Here is a 21,486-nt window from a genome sequence, read left to right as displayed (position 1 = left end):
ACAGAATTTAGTGTTTGGTCATATTTGGTTACAGCCCAGACACTGGGTCTTTTGGAAAGATCACCACATGACTCTCCAAAAATGTTCTCATTTGCCAAACATGTTTGGAAAACCTGCCACGGAAGCAAGTCGACAGGTGTTTCAGTTTGTCCCGCTGTTCCTGAGAACGTTCTGAGGCAGGGATTGTACCCACAATGCCCTGAGGACCCACAAAAATGAAGCCAAAGTACCCCCCGATTATGTTCACAATTATGTTTAATCGTGTTCGTGATTATAAATTATGTGTCACACTCGTCATCACGGGGCACTGCCTTCTCAAGGGCTGCATTTACAGTCGTATCATTAAAGAAAAAGAAAATTTATTTAGTGCCTTCCCTGAGAAGCCACACAGAAGGCACAAGGCATGTTGAATGAAGGGAATTCACTGATCTCCATGGATTATAATCGTACATTTGCTGATTCCTTTTTAGAAAGCACACTTTTGAAAAGAAAAGGTAACTTTACAGTTTGCCTGCTTAGGCTTCATATTGAAACTTGATTAGGGAAAATTTGGGAAGACATTATATCATGTATCATTCAGTAAATGGCATGTGAGTAAAAGGGAACAATGATCTGAATTCACGTACATTCATTGTGTTTTTTAAACTTTATTTACTTTGAGAGAGAGAGAGAGAGAGTGAGCAGGGGAGGCCCAGAGAGAGAGGGAGAGAGAGAGAATCCCAAGCAGGCTCTGCGCTGCCAGCACAGAGCCCTACACGGGGCTCAAACTCATGAACCATGAGATCGTGACCTGAGCTGAAATCAAGACTTGGACGTTTAACTGACTGAGCCACCCAGGTGCCGCCATTCATTGCCTTTTTAAAGGGGAAACTCTCCTTCCTTTGCAAACATTTCATTAATACCACACATCTTTGGGGGCACTTCTTATTTGGGAAGGAACATAGGAGTGTAATTTCTTAAAGGACTCAGAAGAACTTTTCAGATCACCTAGCTCATCTCCATTTATTAGAGCTGAAGAAAATAAAGGCAAGAATCTGGGTTACTTGTCCAATGTCACTTACATGTATGAAATGTATGAAATGTATGAAATTGGTCAGCAAGTGGTGAGGTGCACATGTGTGTCTTATGAATGTATTGCTATTGATGAAGAAAAGAACTCAGAGTATAAGCCAACTGACAATGAATAAACAGTGCTCTTTTCCCAAAGATACTGTAAATATATACACATTACATATATAAATAATTAAGCAAGCCATCACCGGAAAAAAAAAGCCGTGGTCTTCTTAATTTTATTTTTTAAAGTAAGCTCTACACCCAACACGGGTGCCCATGTGGTCTTTTTCCAGAGTTTTCTACGGTACTTTTTGTAGTCTATCCTCCCAAGGCCCCATTTCTCACCACTGTACATAAAATCTAGATCTTGTTTTTTTTTTTTTAATTTTTTTTCAACGTTTTTTTATTTATTCTTGGGACAGAGAGAGACAGAGCATGAACGGGGGGAGGGGCAGAGACACAGAATCGGAAACAGGCTCCAGGCTCTGAGCCATCAGCCCAGAGCCCGATGCGGGGCTCGAACCCACGGACCGCGAGATCGTGACCTGGCTGAAGTCGGACGCTTAACCAACTGCGCCACCCAGGCGCCCCTAGATCTTGTTTTAATTTCAATTCCCACCCCCCCATTTTTTAAATTGTAGTTAGTTAACATATAGTGCAATATTGGTTTCAGGAGAATTTAGTGATTCATCACTTACATATAACACCCAGGGCTCATCATAACAAGTGCCCTCCTTAGTACCCATCACCCATTTAGCCCGTTCCCCCCCACCTACATCCCTCCATCAACCCTCAGTTTGTTCTCTATCATTAAGAGAGGGTCTGCTTCCCTCTTTCTTTTTTCCCCCCTTCCCATACGTTCATCTGTTTTGTTTCTTAAACTCCACATCTGAGCGAAATCATACGGTAGTTGTCTTTCTCTCACTGACTTATTTCGCTTAGCATAATACACTTTGGCTTCATTCACAGTCATTGCAAATGGCAAGATTTCATTTTTCTTGGTGGCTGAGTAATATTCCATTGTGTATACATGGCATCTTCTTTATCCATTCATCAGTTGACAGACATTTGGGCTCTATCCATAGTTTACCTATTGTTGATAATGCGGCTATAAACAGTGGGGGACATCTATCCCTTCGAATCTGTATTTTTATATGGTTTGGGTAAATACCTAGTAGTGCAACTGCTGGACCGTTCTATTTTTTAAAAAAAATTTTTAGTGTTGACTTATTTTTGAGAGAGAGACAGAGAGACAGGGTGCAAGTGGGGGGAGGGGCAGAGAGAGGGGGAGACACCGAATCCGAAGCAGGCTGTCAGCACAGAGCCTGACGCGGAGCTCGAACTCACAAGCTGTGAGATCATGACCCAAGCTGAAGTCGGATGCTCAACCGACTGAGCCACCCAGGTGCCCCTGGATCATTCTATTTGTAACTCTTTGAGGAACCTCCATACTGTTTTCCAGAATGGCTGCACCAGTTTGCATTCGCACCAACAAGGCAAGAGGGTTCCCCTTTCGCTGCACCCTTGCCAACGTGTGTTGTTTCCCACTGTGACAGATGTGAGGTGGTAAGTCAATCGTGGAGACCTAGGTCTCTATCTCTATCATCCATGTCTGTTAGAGAATGAGGAATTAAAAACTAGAGAGAAACGCCAAATGCTGGCAAGGATGCAGAGCCACGGGAGCTCTCATCCACTGCTGCTGGGCACGCAGAATGCAACAGACACTTCGTGCAACAGTTTGGAAGTTTCCTACAAAACTAAACACACTCTTACCCTATGATCCAGCGGTCGTGCTCCTTGGTATTTATCCAAAGGAGCTGAGAACTTGTGTCCACATAAAACCTGCAGCAGATGCTTATAGCAGCTCTATTCATAACTGCCAAACTTGGAAGCAAACAAGAGGTCTTTCAGTAGGTGAATGGATAAATAAACTGTAGTACATCCAGACAATGGACTATTATTCGGTGCTAAAAGGAAATGAGCTATCAAACCACGGAAAGACCTGGAGGAAACTTAAGTGCATAGTACTAAGTGAAAGAAGCTAATTTGAAAAGGCTACATGTAGCATGATTCCAACTAAAGGACATTTTGGCAAAGGCAAAACTTTGGAGACAGCAAGAAGATCAGCCCTTGCCAGGGGTTGCTGGGGGTGTGTGTGTAGGGGGCGGGGGGAGTGTTAGGGATGAACAGGTGAATAGAAGACTTTTCGTGCAATGAAACTACTCTGTATGATACTGTAATGGTGGATACATGTCATTATGCATTCGCCTCAGCCCATAGAATGTAAACACTAAGAGTGAACCCTAATGTGAACTATGGCCTCGGGGTGATGATGTGTCAATGTAGGTTCATCTGTTGTAACAAATGTACTACTCCGGTGGGGATGTTAATAATGGGGGAGGCTGGGGATATGGGGGCCGACGGGGGGGGGGCGGAGATACAGGAAATCTCTGTTCTTTCTGCTCAGCTTTCCTGTGAACCTAAAACTGCTCTAAAGAATTAAGTCTATTTTTAAAGCCTGGAGAGATAGTTTCAGCGTGTTTGAATGGTTCTGTCCTCTATTCCTCTCCCTTGGCTGACTCCACATTACTGGGCATTCTTTACCTTGGTTGAGAAATCACCTGTTTCCCTCCCATTGTCATTTCGATCTTGCCCTTCTTTACTTTTGACCACATTGCTTGTGTTGGCCTATTTCCCTGCTTCTGATAACATATACCTCATTACAGTTCTTTGTATTTGTATTGAAATAAGCTTACAGATTTTTAAAAGGTTATTTTAAAATTGCGTGAAATATCGGCACACATGAAATGACTAACTTATGGAGACCGGAAGGTTTTTTCCTTCTTCAAAAGGGGTCCGTAGAGCACGTGACTTGTGATCCCGGGGCTGTAAGTATGAGCCCCGTGTTGGGTGTGCAGATTACTTAGAAATAAAAATCTTTAAAAAGATAAAATGAAAACAGTTGGGCCCCGAATTCCCGCTCTTCAGGAAATTGTCATATACTCTGTACTTAGATTTTCAAAGACAGGATGCCTTAACTTCTCCACCTCCCTTCATAGCTTTTCCCCTGATCGTTGGTTAATAACACTGCAGTCTACAAATGGAAATTTTCTCTTTGTAGTTTGCGTCTGCTGCCTGGAAATGATGGTGATGTCACAATTGTTGGTTTGCAGTTAGGCAACACGGCAAGGGGAACAAGGTTAAAGGAGAATGATCTTATGTTTGTAAATTAGCATTTGCATAATGAGGAAAGTGTAAATTTCTCTGGCTCTCCTTTGATGACTCCCTCTTCCTGATGGGGTATATCAACCCCATCAGCTCTGCCTATTCAAGAGAACTTGCTGTGATCTAGTCCCTATGTCTAGACACTTTGGGATGGCTGCATATTCCACAGGCGACAGCACATAGTGCTTTGACCTTTGCAGGTCCCCGGTCTGCCAACCTCACAGATATGGATGCTCAGGCTGGCATATGTGTTCAGGAATAGGGAATAGAATGATCACTTTTAACTTATGATTCGCAGCTATGTGGTTATGATACTCAAAGGGACGCGCTCCATTTCAAGTAATGGCTTGGTGCTTTCGGTGGTACCCCCAGGGAAGTGTTTGCAACAGAAGAGCCCCCCCCCCCATAAATATGTTCATTATTCGGGAGCCTTCTCTGCCGTCAAGTACAAGGGAGCTTCTTATGTAAATTATATTCAGGACAAACACTTTATTTTCAGGCTTCTGATATTTGCCCCCTGTTAATTCTACCGAAATGCTTCTTTTCTCAAGGAGGGAAGGAAGGTTAGGCATTCCAGCAAGAGTGAAATACTACAGATGCTTATTGTATATTTTAACTATTTAGACGAGTGTTTCCATGACGGTAGAATAACAAGTCACTGAGTTAAAATCTTGGACTCTTGGGGCTCCTGGGTGGCTCGGTCAGTTGTGCATCTGACTTCAGCTCAGCTCATGCTCTCACGGTCGCGAGTTCAAGCCTCTGTGTCGGGCTTGCTGCTGTCAGCTCCGAGCCTGCTTCAGCTCTTCTGTCCCCTTCTCTCACCGCACCTCCCCTGCTCGTGCTCGCTTGTTGTCTCTCAAAAATACACGTTAAAAAAATAAATACAATCTTGTACTCTTCCAAAGGTACACAGGTCAAGCTATAGCAAACTGGAGGTTTTCTGAGACTCATTCCCTTGAAAATACCACCCTCCTGGCCTTTGGCCCTATGTTGTTGCGATAAAGACTTCCGAAGTGTTCACTCCTCCCTGTATCTAAGCCCTTGCTCAGTCTCCCTCACCCCGAGTCTACACTCTACCAAGTGATTTGTTTTGGCTAAGGGCCACTAGTAACGATGACATGAGCAGAGACTTAAAATGAGCTTCCTCATTTGGGTTACTGTTCTTTTGCTTCTTCTAGACGTGTGAGACCGTCCGAGAACACCCAGCCTCAGCCCAGCCGGATAAGACAGAAGTACCATCACAAATGTCCCAGATATCCCAGCCATCACAATCCACAAAATCGAGAGCAAAATATTGCTGTTCTACACTTTTTTTTTTCTTTTAGAGAGAGAGAGAGAGCGTGCGCATGCACGCAGGCGTGAGCAGGGAAGAGGGGCAGAGGGAGAGGGAGAGAGAATCTCAAGCAGGCTCCATGCTCCGCGTGGGGCCCAACGTGAGGCTCGATCCCATGACCTGGGATCATGACCTGAGCTGAAATCAAGAGTCAGACACTCAACCAACTGAGCCACCCAGGGGCCCCTGTTGTCCTACACTCTTAAACTTCAAGATGCTTTCTTATACGGCAAAAGCTACACGATACACAGTCCCACAGGCAGTCAGTTTGGTTTTCTATCATGGGAGGGCGTATCCAGTTCTTTACTTGCGAGGAGCAAGATCCATTTAAGCTAGCTAAAAATAAAACTCTCGGTGTGCATACGTGTGTGGGCGTGTGCACACGTGCACACGCGGAGTGGGAAGTAAGATGCAATTGATGACGCAATTGACAATGCCTCAGACACAAGACCTGCAACCCAACCAGGCCTCAAGTCCAGGGGTGCTGAGAGCCTGTGGGAACTGAGCCCACTCTAATCACCCTTCCGTTATTTTCTCTTCCTGGGACTCTTCTCTGAAGCTCTTTGAACATGTGCTCCGTTTTCCTACTTCGCTCTCAAGACTGGCTTTCTCTGTCACTTTGTCAAGTTATATGGGGTTCCAAATGGCACCTCAGTTTCCAAGTCTTCCTGACTCCGATCCTTACCGATTACAGTTTGTTTCCACGTGCAATCCCTCAAGTGGTCACCCAGATCTGATCAGCGGTGGTGACAAGTGACAGGGGAGGCAAGAAGACTTTGCGCGTCTGCTGTTTGGCTGAAGGTCTACTGATTGAGGCCGGGCTCAGCTGGATGTCACTGCTGCAGACTGGGGCACTTAGGGTGGCCCTTTTTCTCACTTCAGGTTTTGTGTTGGATAGGGTGGTTCGGCTCCGTGCGTGTCCTCCTTTTTCTCGGTCCGTGTGGCTCATTCTTAGGCATGTTCATCTTGTGGTGATGTTATACGTGCAAGAGAACAAATGGAAACATGCAAGGCCCATTAAGGCCCAGGCTCAAAATGGTCACAGTGGCGCTTCCATCCAGATATCATTTCACCGAAACAAGTTACACGGCCGAGCCCAAAGTCAAGTGGCAGGGAAATCCACTCCACCCGTGATGAGACGATGACAAGTGTCTGCTTGCCGACAGGGGTGGAAACGGGGACCAGCAATGAAACCCAGTGAAGAGCTGGAAGAGAGGCGTCCAAGGGCGAGAGGAGCTAACTTATCTCTAAGAATGGCCTCTAAGACTGTCAGCAGTCAAAATGGCAGTTTAAAGGGAGATGGTGGGTATTGGCTTGCTCTGGATCAAAACTCTTATTCCAGAAGACCCAATCTGGTGCCACAGGTGCAATCTCTAGGCTATGACATGGCCGTATAGTGGCGAGGGCCAGCCAGGTTGTTCAGGGAGGAGCTGTACTCCCTGGAATGAACAAGCTGCTGTGCACATCAAAGAAAGCAATAGAGATACACAGCCATATGTCTGGCCAATGTCGAAGGGGTCAGAGGCAAGGTTTGTTAGCATGACAGTAAGCACTGGCCTGAGGCTAATTGGACAAGACTACTTTAGGCCCCAGAAGGTCTGCTTTGGTCAGGCTTGGCAGGGGTCAGAGATGCAAGGTTACTTAAGGTCCTCAGGGCAGGGCAAGAAAAAAAAAAACAAAACCATGGCCCGATCCTGTTGGCTCACACTGCTTTTTTGTCTTGTAAACCCACTGCTTCCTTTTTTTTTATTTTATTTTATTTTATTTTATTTTATTTTATTTTATTTTATTTTTTAATTTTACTTAGCCAACATACAGCGCAATGTTGGTCTCAGGAGTAGAATTCAGTGCTTCATCACTTACATACAGCACTCGGTGCTCATCACAACAGGTGCCCTCTTCAGTCCCCATCAGCCATCTAGCTCATCCCCCCCACCCCACCTCCCTCCACCAGCCCTCAGTTTGTTCTTTATCCTTAAGAGTCTCTTGTGGTTTGTTTCCTTCTCTCCTCTTTCCCATGTTCGCCTGTTGTGTTTCTTAAATTCCACATATGGGTGAAATCATATGGTATTTGTCTTTCTCTGACTGACTTAATTCACTTAGCATAATGCATTCTAGTTCCATCCATGTCATTGCAAATGGCAAGATTTTATTCTTTTTGATGGATGAATGTGTGTGTGTGTGTGTGTGTGTGTGTATTCCATTGTATATAGATTCCATTGTAAACATATTCCATAAAAATTCTTCATCCATTCACCAGTCATGGACATTTGGGCTCTCTTCATAGTTTGTTGATGCTGCTGCTATAAACATTGGGATGCATGTACCCCCTTGAATCTGCATTTTTGTATCCTTTGGGTAAATACCTAATAGTGCAACTGCAGAATTGTAGGGTAGTTCTATTTCTAAGTTTTTTTTTTTTTTCTTTCCGGAAACTCCACACTGTTTTCCAGAGCGGCTGCACCAGTTTGCATTCCCACCAACAGGGCAAGAGGGTCCCCCTTTCTCTGCATCCGGGCCAACACCCGACGTCTTTTATGTTGTTAATGAACCCACTGCTTTCTGCAGCCAACACAACCATCCCGCTTGTCTAAACTCCGTCGGCAATTCATCACGCTTCACTTTATGTGTTTATTTCTCATGTAAGGTTCATGTAAAAATCACGTAACCATTTCGAAAAATAAAATTCCGGGCGGACTGATGTCCACAGCGTAGATTCTGATTGTTTAAATCAGGGGGACCGAGTCAAAAGAGCCAGCAGGTGTAAGGTGAAGGTAGGAGGAAGAGGCAATGAAAGGAACTCATTGGCTGGGCTTTACTCTGATAGAGGCCCAGAAGAGGCTTCGGAAGCAAGCTCGCTCCTGATGGCAGAGAGGGGGCTGCGGCCTGACTGTAAGTGGTAGGAGAAATGGAGGAGGAGCTTGCTCTGAGCACTTAGGGGAAGAAACGGACAAGGGCCAAGCAGCAGTGGGAACTCATTAAACTTCCTCATCTCTGACTTCAGAGTAAGCTCCTATTTACCTTTCCAGCTGCACCCCCGCAACTTCCGCATCTGCACCCTACCCCTTGCCAATGAGTGTGCTTTTTTTTTTCCCAATGAGCGTGCTTTTTGTTCCCCAAAGGCACCCTGCTCTTTCCCCTATTCCGTGCCTTTGTGCTGTTCCCACCCTCTAGGAGGCTGGCTCTTCTATATTTGCCTATCAAATTATTCTCATCCTTCAAAGTCCATCTCCAGTTTCTCTTCTTCCATGAAGTGGATTCCTTAAGCAAATACGACCTGTTCCTACTTCACCTCGCACAGTACATCTCATAGTCTGGTATTATTTCCCCTATACTTGTTTCATCCATTCTTTCCCTCCTCTTCCCTGTGTATTAGTTAACTATTGGAGGTCTTATATTTTATCTGCACCTATAAAAATGCATGGCCTCAAAGTCTCTGCTCCCAAAAGACTCTAGTTGGTCTAGGGAAACGCAGACAGGTAAATGGGAATTGCAACGTGTGGTGAAGACTAAAGGGAAGTAAGCATGAGTGCTATTGGAGCCTCTAAGAGGGTTATTTAAACCAGCCTTCTAGAATCAGAATCCTCAAGGTAAAAGGCACAAGTCATTCTGGCACAGCCAGCAGTATGTGCAAAGGTCCTGGGGTGATTCACAAACTGCTGTACGGAGCAATACATTAAATACTCATGTGGAGATCTTGGTCTATGAACAACCTAAATGTATAATTACAGAAATACTTTCCTATTTGTTTTATCTTCTGGCAACCTTCAATAAGTTATCATTCATCCCTGTTTATAAGTGAGGAAACCAGGTAATCTGGGGTCAATCAAACTCAAAGTATCAGAGTAAGGATGATGACAGAGTTTTTTTTTTTTTTTTTTTTTTTTTTGATGCCAAAGCTGTGCTCTTTCCTCTAAATTTTGCCTCTCAGATCTGGCTCCTCCTGGTAGGAGAGATCTGGGAAAAAGGTCAAGGAGAGGATCTAGGAGAAAAGATAGGAGCCGGAGGGTAAATGACATAAACCTTCACAATTTTTGCCCAAGACTAACTCTACTTACAAAAGCATACAAGATTCAGTGTCCACTGGGTAGCTCAGCGCCTTAATCCCTTCCCATAGACTCTACTTTTAAAGGTTCACGCTGCCATTCACATGGGTGACAAAAAAGGGACGTCTATGTGCAGAATGGCCTCTAACCTACTTAAAGAACTGACGTGGATGAAGCGATGACAGCCAACAAAGATGTCGTAACATTCAAGTGTAAAGAATTGGCTTGGAGTGGCAGAAATCACCTGACAGGAATCCTAACCTCAGGGCACGTGACACCCCCATGACGCACCTTAAAAAAAAAAAAGGAAAAGAGGATATTACTATATTCTAACATATTCACTGTGTTTCCACTTAAACATATACACTTGCCAAATACAACACGTAGCAGACGTAATAAGGGTTTTGTGAAATCTAACACGATCGTTGTAACTCCAAAGATTCTGGTGTCTACAGAGACAAGCACTGCCACCCTCAGTAAAAGATGGAAAGTGCAATTGGCAAGTAAGAATACTGTAACTTAAATTACATGTAAATTGCTCCCCTAATGAACAGCCTGGGACGACGGAATGTTTGTGTTGGAAGAAATCTTGGAGATCACTCACTGTCTGCATTAAACGTTGTGATACAGAGAAAATTCGTGATTTTGCCTGGTAACCTTTCACTGGGATTTTCATACATATGATGCCATTTTACCTTTGAAACCTTGCAGAGTGGACGTGAAGGGGGGGGGGGCAGTTCTGGTTTCACAGATAAGAAAACAAATGACAGTGCCAGGATTTTTGTGCTTTTTCCTGTACCACGTGAGAATTCATGAGTTTTTGTTGATCTAAAGGAACTTTCAGGAAGGAGTAATAGTAACAAAGAAAACACTTGGTATTTCACTGTTTTCTTAGGCGATCCAAAACCGAAGTTGAGACGGGTCTAGGTTGAAGCTTGAGACTTATTTTCAGCAGTTATTGGCTCAGTGACCTTGGGCTAACTTCTTCCATGTGTTCATCTCTGGAGTCACAAGTCTGGAACTTGACCTGCCCGACAGGGGTTGGTGTGAGGCTCAAATGAGATAATGGATAGGAAAGTGCTGCGTAAACAACAAAATGTTAAGTGACGGTGTGGTGAAAACAAAGTCTGCATGATCCATGCTGCAGAAATGTAGGGGATAATAAAAACGTTAACTGTTTAGGTACTCATCTGACGAGGGTCATCTGTAACCTATAAAATAGGATTGGATACCTTTAAGAGCAGAAATGAGAATCCTGACCGCAAGAAATACACACGCTCTTGTTTGGGAAGGCGATATAATAAGGAACGTATTTCACAAGCTGATTTACAGATTTAATAATTTACAATGTACAGATATAATAAGAAAGGCAATGTTTTCCCACAACAGTGAGTGCTAAAATGGAAACAACTGGATGAGAAAGATACTGGTAACTGACGTGTATGAACAGAAATTTCAGCCCAAAAATATGTACGCAAGAGAGATACGGGTTAATAAAGGCAACAGCTACTTTCTACTGGAAGCGTGGTTAAAGAATACGAATGTATATGGTTATGTAAGAAGAAATCTATCAAATGTTATTCAAAAGTTAAGCTTCCAGAAGAATTTCAAATTTTGTGAATTAGAGCAACTGTGAGGTGTCATCTTAGCTATACTTAATTAGTAAAAATAAATCAATTTAAATAGGTCTTTGTTGACAGAGTTGGGGGAAAGAAAGCTATGTTTTATACTTGGCTAATAGAATTCCAGTCAAAATTGGAAAGTATGTGAAAAACCACCCTGCAGCAGTTGCTAGGTAAACTGTGATACGTTTAGGCAATGCATTAATATTCCCACTAGAAATGACAAATGCTAGGACCATATAAATATGTGGAAGTAAATACCTAAAACACTATAAAGTGAAACAAATAAACAATGGATACAATTGGACAATGTTGGTGCCAGCCTTATAAAATTCTTTATAAAACAGTATAAGCCACAGGATTGGAAAGAATCCTGTTGCTAAATAAGAAATAATTTTTTAAGTTTATTTATTTATTTATTTTGAGAGAGCGAGCGAGCAAGTGGGGAAGGGGCAGACGAACCATGAGATCGTGACCTGAGCCAAGATGAAGAGTCGGACACTTAACTGACTGAGCCACCCAGTCACCCCAAAAGAAGAAAGAATTTTGAAACGAGGGTTTACTCCTTCATGTAAATATTTTGGTTTGACTTTATATAACTAAAAGTGTGAAAATTCTCTTAAAAAGCAGGCATCAATAAGATTCTCCCCCAGGGCGGTGCAGTGTTATTCTCCTTAGTTTTTTTCTTTTTACATCTGTACCTGGTGGCTTATTTACCGCTATAGACTGAATGTTTCTGTCCCCCCAGATTCGTATACTGAAACCTAATCCCCAATGTGATGGCGTTGGGAGATAGGGCCTTTGGGAAGTGATTAGCTCATGAGAGCAGAGCCCTCATCAATGGGACTGGGGCCCTTATAAAAGTTCCCGGAGAGCTCCCTTGTCCCTCTTACCATGTGAGGTTTCAGTGAAAGGACACATAAACCCGGAAGCGGGCTCTTATCAGACACTGAATCCTGGTGCTTTGATCTTGGACTGCTGAGCCTCCAGAACTGTAAGAAATAACTTTCCGTTTTCTATAAACTACCTCATCTATGGTGTCTCATTAAGGCAGCCCACGCAGCCCAAATGGACTAACACATTTACTGTTTGTAATTGTGAGCGGCCTTGATCCTTTTTAAAATAAAAAAAAAATCATTATTACTATTTGTAAAGTCATCTCTGTGCCCAAAATGGGGCTCAAACTCACAACCCTGAGGTCAAGAGTCACACACTCTACTGACTGAGCCAGCCAGGGGCCCCTGATCCTTTTTCTTTTATCCACTCGATCGGTAGATCTGGAACTAGATATGTTCTTAGAGCTTCTCTAGCCCAACCTAACTGTGAGAGTGAGGACACTGAGACCCAGGACGATCTGTTCAAAGTCACAGAGCTCGTCAGCTGCAGACGAATTTTTAGATCATATACAAACGTTACTCGTTTTCTCATAAACAGATTTGTCATGCTTCCAAGTATTATTACCTCAACCTTGCTCATAATTAAAGAAACAAAAATCAAAACAGAGGCACCTGGGGGGCTCCTTTGGTTAAGCCTCCGACTCTCGGTTTCAGTCCAGGTCATGATCTCACAGCTTGTGGGTGCCAGCCCTGCATCGGGCTCTGTGCCGACAGCGTGAAGCCTGCTTGGGATTCTCTCTCTCCCTCTAGCTCTGCCCCTCCCCTGCTCATTCTCTATCCCTCTCTCCCTCAAAATAAATGCAACTTAAAAAAAGAAAATCAAAATAATAAGAGGCTACGTAGGACTCATACGATTAATCAGACGTTAAAAATATATTATGGTATCTGCTAAGAATGTACCCTAGATGTATACTTGCCAAAGTTCCCCGAAGTGTGTTCAAAAGGATGTTCGCTGCAACATTATTGTATAGGAAAAAAAGAAATCACGAATGCATTCATGAATCGGAAACCGGCCAAAGAAACTGGGAATAGCCTTCAGATGGAATCCTGTACGACCGTTAAAAATGAGGTTGTGTATGTCAAAGTGGGAAAGATTTATAATATTCATTAAGAGGAAAAAAGCAAGGTACATAATCACGAATGGTCTCTGGGATGTGCGCACATACAAATACGTTCCGAAAGAACACACGAGAAACCCTGAATTGTAGCTGTCTTTGGAGAGAGGACTATGGAGGAAGGAAAAGAAGAAAGCTTTTACTTAATATCTTGTACTAATTTGTACAATATGGATTTTCTACCCATTTACATCTACTACTGATATTTTAAAATTACCAACTGACTTTACGTAGGTCGTAGAGTCATGGGTTAATATTTTTTTCTTTGTTTCTTGTTTCAGCTTTATACTTTTCCATATATCTTATTAATATTGCTCTGATAAAAAGAATAAATATTTAACTTGTATATTGAGTTACGGCTGAACTTACCTAAAAAAATGTCCAGAGAATTTTAAGTGACAGAGACAAGTTGCAAAGTGAAATTTTTCATTTAAAAAAGCCGGGGAAGAATAAATAGTACATTATAACCTTAGATGGGCAGGACTGGTGAGGAAGGACAGAAAATCTCTTTTTCAAATAAAAAATCCAATAAAGTAAAAACATTAAATGAAAAAATACCATCAACCAGCCATACGGGGCCTGCTTTAGTTTCCTACTGCTGCCGTAACAAATTATCACAAACTGAGGGGCTTCAGGCAACACACATTTGCTACCGTTGAGTTTTGAGGCCAGAAGTACAAAGTGGATCCCACTGAGTTTAAATCAAGGCACTGTCCAGGCTGTACTCCTGGGGGCTCCAGGGGAGAGTGTTCTCTTGCCCTGTCTAGCGTGCGGAGGCTGCCTGCGTTCCTTGACTCGGGCCATTTTCAAAGTGAGTCCAATCGTTCTCATATTGCATCAATCTGATACTTTTTTCCATTTTTAAAAAAAGTTTATCTATTTTGAGACACACACAGAGAGAGAGAGAGAGAGAGAGTACACATGAGTGAGCAGGGGAGGGGCAGAGAGAGAGGGAGAGACCGAATCCCAAGCAGGCTCCACCATCATTGCAGAGCCTCACAAACTGTTAGATCATGACCTGAGCCAAAATCAAGAGTCAGACACGGATCAGACTGAGCCACCGAAGCGCCCCTCTGTTTTCCATTTTTAATGACTCTTGCGATTACACTGGGCCTACTGAATAATCCAGGAAAAGTTCCTTAACAAAATGTCAAGGGATTAGCAATCTTTTTTTTAATGTTCATTTATTTTGAGGGGGAGAGAGAGAGAGGCAGAATGCAAGCAGGGGAGGGGCAGAGAGAAAAGGAGACACAGAATTCGAGGCAGGCTCCAGGCTCCGAGCTGTCAGCACAGAGCCCCACGGGAGGCTCAAACTCACAAACCGCGAGATCATGCCCTGAGCCGAAGTCAGACGGTCAACTGACTGAGCCACCCAGGCGCCCCTAACAATCTTAATTCAACCCCCAACCTCAATTCCCCTTTGCCAGGTAATAGGATATCGGGACAATGATGACTTCTGGGACGACACAAGGATGGTCCCAACGTGAGCCAGAGGGGCTGGGTTGCTAGTCATTTATCTAGAGAGGATGAATGTGACTTTATAATGTCAGGCTGACAGTATCTCAGTCTAGCGTAGCCTGATGGAAAACCTGTTAGGCTAGTTTAATCCCTGCGTTGAACCTGGAAGCCAAGAGGACTCCCAATTGCTTCATCCCTTTATTTCCCCTCCCCCGTTTTAAGCTGTAAAATGTATTTGCTGGCCCCATGTCTGCATCGGGGCTTTTGCTCTTTCGTGGAGCCCTTCATCCACCAACACAACCACATCCCTAGGGTGAAAATACCCAGAATACACCATCCTCAGCATACCTCCTGGGAAAGTTCTATCACTCACCAGAACATCTGCCGAAACATTTATCATCACTCTTCACTGACAAATGGTGTGAGTTAGCAACACTTTTTTGATGTATATGTATGTGTCACACACACACACACACACACACACACACACACACATACGATCTACTCTGAAGATTTAAGGAAAGACACGAACAACACAATTTGACTTGAAGTAGAAATCCCATGCAAAATTAAGTAATTAAAAGTTAATTTGAGGATAATAAGAGAAATTACCTCTATAATTAAACAAAATCATACCATTTAGGTACATCAGTTCTTTTCTAAGGTCTTAAGTGTACATTTTTGTGAACAAATATATAATTTTCCCCCTAAATGTAATCATCCCTTCTAATTTTGTGGCATTAGTAGTATTCAACTCCGAATTTGACGAGGTCAGAAAAAAAAAATCACCATCTGAAATGGAGCTAATGTGAACCAAGATGGGAGAGATTAATCACGAACAAGAGTGATCTACTTAGAGAAGTGGTAAGGGTTTTGAGGGAACCAAGCCAGAACTTAAGTGCATGTCTTTGGACTCCTAGTTCCAGAAGGTTTACCCTTCAAGGTGGAGACGAAATGCTGATCTGTTGGCATTTCAGAGGGATGGGCCAAGCCTCAAGGTCGGGGTGGCTGTCCCAAACAGGAGAGTTCCTCTGGTCTGCAAAGAACAAGGTTAGAGACTCCTGTTGGGAGGGCACTTCCCGGTTTGATGTACTTGATATCAGGTAAAGGTGTGGACCCGTCACAGTCTCTTAGCAAATATTCACTTGCTGATGATGTGGGTTTTTTCTCCGGTGTAATGTTCTTTTTAATTGGGTTTAAAGGTGAAAAGACTCAGAAACCAGGTGACAGCTCCACGGTGGTTGGTTCACAAGGAAATGATGTCGGGAGAGCATAGGCTGGAGACGGACTGGGGTGGGATAAGGAGTGGAAATTTTGCATGGCTTCGGGCATTTAAATCCAGGGAAAGGCAACATAGAGAGCTCCTTTCGTCTGCATGGGGCGCTTTGTGTAATTTGGGTGTGTGTGTTGGGTTGGGGACACGAATAGGGAACCCATGCCTGCCTTTCTCCAAACAGGCCTACTGGAACGTTCCTGTCATCCTTGCCTCTCTCTTCCATTTCCTCCCTCTCTAGCCACCACGCGGAAAGAAGGCAAGCAGCAAAGCTCACGTCAAACTACACCTAGTGAAAAGCCAAGTATCCCCGTGTGGTTAGCCTGTGTGATTGAAGTACAATGCAGAGGGATTAGCTCGGCCCCGGAGCAAGATGACACGCAAATCTGTGAAGCGTTCCAGATTTTTCTCTGTTAACTAAACGGAATGAAAATAAAAACTTAAGAGGTGCCTGGCTGGCTCAGTCGGTAGAGCATCCGGCTCTCGATCTCAGGGTCATGAGTTGGGCGTGGAGCCTCCTTAAAATAAAAAATAAAATAAAATAAAAACGTAAATAAAAAAACAAACGTTGTTGCTGATGACGTATCCCTGAAAGGTTATGTAATCTGCTTGTGAAACGCACAACAAAGAAAGGTTACATCTTAATTAGCAATTGTGTGTAAATTGCACACCTATTGTTTGCCCGGCACCCAGAGTGACTGTATATCAACTCGCCCAGTTCATCAGCTTTGGAGTCCAGAAGGGGCACATCAACTAAAGGAGAGAAGAGTTTTATTCTGTTAAAGAATAAAAGAAGGTCAACCCTAGTGACTTCTATAAAGCTTTATTTCCTGAATTAACAGAAAAAAACGCTTTAGCATTAGAAATTTAAGATTTATTAATTTTTTAATGTTTATTTATTTTCAAGAGAAAGACGAGTGCGAGCGGGGGAGGGGCAGAGAGAGAGATAGAGAGACAGAGGGAGACACAGAATCCAAAGCAGGCTCCAGGCTCAGAGTGGTCAGCACAGAGCCCAGTGTGGAGCTCGAACCCACAAAGATCGTGACCTGAGCTGAAGTCACATGCTTAACCTATTGAGCCACCCGGGCACCACCCAAGTGAGGTTTATGTTGTGGCTTATCTTTTCTGTCTGTGTGTCCTTATTGTTGCCCTCTGCTTATCCTGATTACAGGTCAAAACTAGTTAAATGTCCTTCCAGCAAGAAAGAATACTGAGAAATCACAAATCAATGTTCCGTTTACATTCCTATCATAAAAGTTAAATATTTGTTCCAAGTCAAAGATTATTACTTTCAGTCACTTCTTTTAACGAAAGCCATTTAGTAATGATACTCCAAAGCTATGAGGACATGAAAATTCTGTCTTGTTCTTATCCTATTTTGTAGAAACCATCAGAATTCAGTCCATGCTCTAACTTGCAGAGACCCCTAACTTAACACAGGACTAGATTTTATTTTTTGTATTTTGTCTTTGTTGGACAATATTTAATGAAGTTATTAAATGTTCTTTGGAAATCAAGAGGTAGTGCTAGAAAACCAACGGGGCGGGGGTGGGGAAAATAATTAGGTGAGGAAGTCTGAAAACTTAGTTTGAAGGCCATAACTTATTTCCTGGGTGACCTTGAGCAATGGATTGATCTGAATCGCCTCTCTGGTCTGAATTGTATGAATTGCATATGAATTGGAGGAACATTAGCTGTAAAACCCTAACAGGGGATAATGAGTATACTAATTGGGTCCTAAAAAGGACTCTGGAGTCAGGCTGCCTGGGTTCATATCCCAGCTCAATTGCCTACTGCATTGTAACGTGAAGTAACTTACTTAACCTCTCTGTGCATCACTGCACCGGCTATAAAATGTGGCTGAAAATAGTACCTCCCCAGTCAGAGAAAGACAAATATCCTATGACTTCACTCGTATGTGGAATTTAAGATACAAAACAGATGAACATAAGGGAAGGGAAGCAAAAATAATAGAAAAAGAAGGAGGGGGGGGACAAAATATAAGAGGCTCTTAAATACAGAGAACAAACTGAGGGCTGCTGGAGGGGTGGTGGGTGGGGGGATGGGCTAAACGGGTAAGGGACATTAAGGAAGACACTTGTTGGGATGAGCACTGGGTGCTATACACAGGGGATGAATCACTGGAACCTACTCCCAGAATCATTACTGTACTATGTGCTAACCCGGACGTAAATTAAAAACAAACAAGTAAATAAATGAATACATAAATAAGAAAAGAGCACCTCGCTCACAGAGTTACCATGATTTAATGAGCTGGTAACACAGAACGGACCACGTAGAAGTTAGTTATTATGCTGAGTAATCTCCCTATTGAAATTGGTTAATGATCATTCCATTAACAGAATAACTTGTCGTGCATTGTGCTGGAATTTGACCAGCAGGAAGGAGAAAAGAAAAACCTTTGTGGATGACAACCCAAACCATGCACACGGACAGAGCTTACCGTCTACGCTCATTCATGTGACTTTATTACTTCACCGCCATCGCCACCTTAATTACTCTTGCCCAAGAAGGTAAGAGTTGCAAGTAACTTCAGCGCTCATTCTGGGAACTTCCCGCCAGACACTTTACTCCCCCAGACTCTTCGAATTCCTTGCCTTAAAAATCTTCCCCTTGTGGTCACCAATCCTCAATGACATCACCACCCTGACCTAATCCTAACCAAGACTCCTCACTGAAAGGACTTCCTTAAGCCAGACTTGGACATCTCATAAATATCCTGGCTTCCCACGCCCCCCCCCCACCCCAAGATTCTGTGAAGGTTGCTCTTTTTTACTGCAGTTGAGAATAAACTCAGCCCCGTCCTCTCTGCAAGTCGTCTTGGCGATACCTACGGGGAGCCAGCGTTCCATGTAGATTGGTAAACCGAACTCTGGAACTGGAGTCAGAAGGTACGAGTTGAAGTCACAGCTCTGTCACTTGGACAAGTCACTAATTCTCAGATGCCTCGTCTGTAAAATGGACGTGTACCAAATATATGCATATATGCGTAGCGTATACACGAATGCCTACGCGGTCGAGAACACTTCAACGTTGCTTCCATTTCCCTTCCTGTTCTCCTGGGTTGCCCGCTGGGGAAGGGTACGCTGTGGGTCTGCGGGTCAACGCTTGTCGGCCCCTAGTAAACCACCTTATACACAGAGCAAGTACTGAACTGTTTTTATCCGCAGACAGCTAATAGGTGATCCAAAACCTTACGGCGAGAGGGCTGAGGAGGACCAGCACGGGGCTCCTGTGTTCCTCAGAACCTTGTGGGCCGGTGGGAGGCATGCTATAGGGTCATTTCCCAGGCCTTCATCCTGCTTCCTGTCCTCTGTGCCAGTTTTGATTCCTTGACTCTCAGGTCCAAATTTACCCTTCTCACGCGCGATGGGCAAACGGGTCAGGACCCTTTACGTTGTCCTCCTTTGCTAGCTGCACACTGTTAAGCTTTGTCAGTGAAAGGTGGTGGAGGAGACACCGCAGGAGGAAAAAGCATCATGGGCTGCTGTGCTTGCTCAGCAGGCTCCTTTATTTACTTATTTTTTTTTAAGTTTATTTATTTATTTTGAGAGAGAGGGCGCGGGACAGGGGCAGAGAAAATGGAAACCGAGAATCCCAAGCAGGCTCTGCGCTGTCAGGGCAGAGCCTGATGTGGGGCTTGAACTCACGAACTGCAAGATCATGACCTGAACCAAAGTCGGACGCTTAACTGACTGAGCCACCCAGGTGCCCCTCAGTGGGCTCTTTAGATGCTGGGCTTCACCAGGGCACCTTCTTCGGTATACAGGTCCCACAGTGCACAGAAGCCGGCAGCATCTATTGTCCAGAAGCTTCTCCTGGCACGCATCTCGAGCAGTTTTATAGCGGAGCGCCTCTTAGAAAACACTTCCTATGAAAAGCTTCCCAGGAATCCTAGAGGATAGATTTTTCCCAGCGAGTTACTGGTGGGCTCCCAGGAACTTCTTCTGGCATGACACCACAATGACCTCTCTGTCATCCAGTGAGTCATGACCCTGACTTCTCAACAAGATCTGGACTTCAGCCTTGAGCCTTCAGTCTTTTTGAGTCTGGGTACTCTATTTTGAGTCTAGGGGTGGTAATGCTTCTGTATTTATTCTTATCTTCTGTAGAATTCTCTTTGCCTTCTTTAAACAAAAGTTTTTAAATATGTTTTAATTTTCTTTTTTAATTATTTTTATTTTTAAATAGGCTCCACACCTAACATGGGGCTCAAACTCACGAACCTGGGATCAAGAGTCACATGCTACACCACCTGAGACAGCCAGGCACCCCACCTTCTTAAAAAGTTTTTAGTTAGGGGCGCCTGGGTGGCGCAGTCGGTTAAGTGCCGACTTCAGCCAGGTCACGATCTCGCGGTCCGTGAGTTCAAGCCCTGCGTCGGGCTCTGGGCTGATGGCTCAGAGCCTGGAGCCTGTTTCCGATTCTGTGTCTCCCTCTCTCTCTGCCCCTCCCCCGTTCATGCTCTGTCTCTCTCTGTCCCAAAAATAAATAAAAAAAAAAACGTTGAGAAAAAAAAAAAAGTTTTTAGTTAAATTCCAGTTAGTAGGGGCGCCTAGCTGGCTCGGTCAGTGAAGCGTCTGACTCTCGATCTCTCAGCTCAGATCATGATCTCATGGATCTTGAGACTGAGCCCCGCGTTGGGCTCTGGGCTGACGGCGCGGAGCTTGCTTGGGAATCTCTCCCTCCTTCTCTCTCTGACCCTCCCCCGTGCTCTCTCTCTCAAAATAAATAAATACATCAACATTAAAAAAATAAATCCCAGTAAGTGAACATGCAGTGAAATATTAATTTCAGGTGTACAATATAGTGATTCAACACTTCTGTACATCGCTTGGTGTTCATCACAAGTGCCCTCCTTAATCATCTCCATCACCTAATTCACCCATCCCCCACCCCCTTCCCTCTGGAACCTATAGTTAAGAGTCTGTTTCTTGGTGTGCCTCTCTCTCTTTTTTTCCCTTTGCTCATTTGTTTCTTAAATTCCACATATGAATGAAATCATATGGTATTTGTCTTTCCCTGGGTGACTTATTTCACATAGCATAATATCCTCCAGATCCATCCATTGTGTGTTCTTGGGACCCTCGGCAAAGATTAGCTGACCATATGTATGTGGGTTTATTTCTGGGCTCTCTCTGTTCTGTTCCATTGTCTATCTATGTCTGTTTTTGTATCATGATGCTATTTGGATTAATGTAGCTGTGTAATGTGTTTTGAAACCACGAAGTGCGACGTTTTTAGCTTCGTTCGTCTTGCTCGAAATTGCTTTGGCTCTTTGGGGTCTTTTGTGGTTCTGTATGAGTTTTAGGATTGTTTTTTCTATTTCTATTAAAAACGCCTTTGGAAAAAAATGCCACCGGGATTTTGAGAGGGATTTTGCCTTAAACCTGTAGAACCCTTTGGGTAGTATAGCCAGTTTAACAAAATTAATTATTCCAATC

General features: G+C 43.7%; 1 protein-coding gene and 1 long non-coding RNA gene across 7 annotated transcripts in view; one reads left to right on the top strand and one right to left on the bottom strand.

Annotated features, from left to right (window-relative positions):
- Positions 1-21,486, bottom strand: part of LOC109496468 — a 348,709-nt gene that overhangs the window by 11,953 nt on the left and 315,270 nt on the right. The window lies entirely within an intron of this gene.
- Positions 2,501-7,301, top strand: LOC123383263. The gene is made up of 2 exons (XR_006592831.1): positions 2,501-2,619; positions 5,457-7,301. It is a non-coding gene; the product is annotated as an uncharacterized LOC123383263 (long non-coding RNA).

The sequence above is a fragment of the Felis catus genome, chromosome X (assembly GCF_018350175.1).
Source record: "Felis catus isolate Fca126 chromosome X, F.catus_Fca126_mat1.0, whole genome shotgun sequence".
In the NCBI taxonomy this organism is placed as follows: domain Eukaryota; kingdom Metazoa; phylum Chordata; class Mammalia; order Carnivora; family Felidae; genus Felis; species Felis catus.
The sequence above is the reverse complement of the archived record's forward strand: the minus strand, read 5'-3'. Positions and strand labels throughout refer to the sequence as shown.